The sequence below is a fragment of the Micromesistius poutassou genome (assembly GCF_964030765.1).
Source record: "Micromesistius poutassou genome assembly, chromosome: 9".
Classification (NCBI taxonomy): Eukaryota; Metazoa; Chordata; class Actinopteri; order Gadiformes; family Gadidae; genus Micromesistius; species Micromesistius poutassou.
Genome location: NC_140279.1, coordinates 20,936,058 through 20,938,557, shown reverse-complemented (window position 1 = coordinate 20,938,557; position 2,500 = coordinate 20,936,058).

Here is a 2,500-nt window from a genome sequence, read left to right as displayed (position 1 = left end):
TTCAGTCCGACATGGTGAGCCGTGTCGGACTCACACGCGACGTGTTCCCCCTCCTCTGGAGGGTCCTAAAGACCTCCAGGCTTGGGGTCACTCACTACACTATTCAGTCCGACATGGTGAGCCTTTTCGGACTCTCACGCGACGTGTTCCCCCTCCTCTGGAGGGTCCACAGGACCTCCAGGCTTGGGGTCACTCACTACACTATTCAGTCCGACATGGTGAGCCTTTTCGGACTCACACGCGACGTGTTCCCCCTCCTCTGGAGGGTCCACAGGACCTCCAGGCTTGGGGTCACTCACTACACTATTCAGTCCGACATGGTGAGCCTTTTCGGACTCTCACGCGACGTGTTCCCCCTCCTCTGGAGGGTCCACAGGACCTCCAGGCTTGGGGTCACTCACTACACTATTCAGTCCGACATGGTGAGCCTTTTCGGACTCACACACGACGTGTTCCCCCTCCTGTGGAGGGTCCTAAACACCTCCAGGCTTGGGGTCACTCACTACACTATTCAGTCCGACATGGTGAGCCGTGTCGGACTCACACGCGACGTGTTCCCCCTCCTCTGGAGGGTCCTAAAGACCTCCAGGCTTGGGGTCACTCACTACACTATTCAGTCCGACATGGTGAGCCGTTTCGGACTCACACGCGACGTGTTCCCCCTCCTCTGGAGGGTCCTAAAGACCTCCAGGCTTGGGGTCACTCACTACACTATTCAGTCCGACATGGTGAGCCGTGTCGGACTCACACGCGACGTGTTCCCCCTCCTCTGGAGGGTCCTAAAGACCTCCAGGCTTGGGGTCACTCACTACACTATTCAGTCCGACATGGTGAGCCGTTTCGGACTCACACGCGACGTGTTCCCCCTCCTCTGGAGGGTCCTAAAGACCTCCAGGCTTGGGGTCACTCACTACACTATTCAGTCCGACATGGTGAGCCGTTTCGGACTCACACGCGACGTGTTCCCCCTCCTCTGGAGGGTCCTAAAGACCTCCAGGCTTGGGGTCACTCACTACACTATTCAGTCCGACATGGTGAGCCTTTTCGGACTCACACGCGACGTGTTCCCCCTCCTCTGGAGGGTCCTAAAGACCTCCAGACTCTGGGCTACTCGCTGCACTATTCAGTCCGACATGGTGAGCCGTTTCGGCCTCACACGCGACGTGTTCCCCCTCCTCTGGAGGGTCCTAAAGACCTCCAGACTCGGGGCTACTCACTACACTATTCAGTCCGACATGGTGAGCCGTTTCGGCCTCACACGCGACGTGTTCCCCCTCCTCTGGAGCCTCCAGAAGACCTCCAGGCCGTTCTCTGCCTTCTTCCCCTGGAGCCCCCCTTACACACGGGATGGGCTATGTCCTTCCAACACAGGGGTCAAACGTGTAGTAGGCGAAGCCCAGAGTTTTACAGGCTGCAGACTGCTATTTTTCTTGTTTTCGGTACCCATGGTATAAAAACCCGAAAATCCCAACCCATGGTAGACCAAAACCAACCCATGGTATACTAAAACCAACCCATGGTATACTAAAAGCTGCCCCTGGTAGACCACGGAGAAAAGACTCTGTCTGATTTTCGATTCTCTCTTTTTCTCAAAATCAGACAGAGTCCCAGAGTTAGTGCACCATGGGTTGCGTTTTAGGAGATTTACAGAAAAGACTCTGTTAAATTTCCAAAACACGTCCCATGGTAGTTTAAATGGACTTTGTGGTTTCTTTAGTTCATCCAGGCTCAGGGGGACTTGATGTTCTTGCCAGTCCGGGATGGTGGACTCTCTGGGCCTGCCACAGGACGTGGTCCTGGTCCCCTGGAGGGTCCACAAGACTTGAAGTGGTTTTTGCCTCTTTTTTCTTTCTTTTTTTCCTCAGACACACACGGACCAGGCCTCCCCCTACAACGTCCCACACCCCCAGTCCCGACCTCCATGCCTCCAGCAGACACCCAGGCACCACCCCCACATGAGGGGCCCCAGGTCCAGGCCCCGGGGGACCGGGACCGGGACCCGTACTGGGCCAGCACCCAGACCCAGACACACACGGACCAGGCCTCCCCCTACAACGTCCCACACCCCCAGTCCCGACCTCCATGCCTCCAGCAGACCCCCCAGCAACACCCCCACATGAGGGGCCCCAGGTCCAGGCCCCGGGGGACCGGGACCGGGACCCGTACTGGGCCAGCACCCAGACCCAGACACACACGGACCAGGCCTCCCCCTACAACGTCCCACACCCCCAGTCCCGACCTCCATGCCTCCAGCAGACACCCAGGCACCACCCCCACATGAGGGGCCCCAGGTCCAGGCCCCGGGGGACCGGGACCGGGACCCGTACTGGGCCAGCACCCAGACCCAGACACACACGGACCAGGCCTCCCCCTACAACGTCCCACACCCCCAGTCCCGACCTCCATGCCTCCAGCAGACACCCAGGCACCACCCCCACATGAGGGGCCCCAGGTCCAGGCCCCGGGGGACCGGGACCGGGACCCGTACTGGGCCAGCACC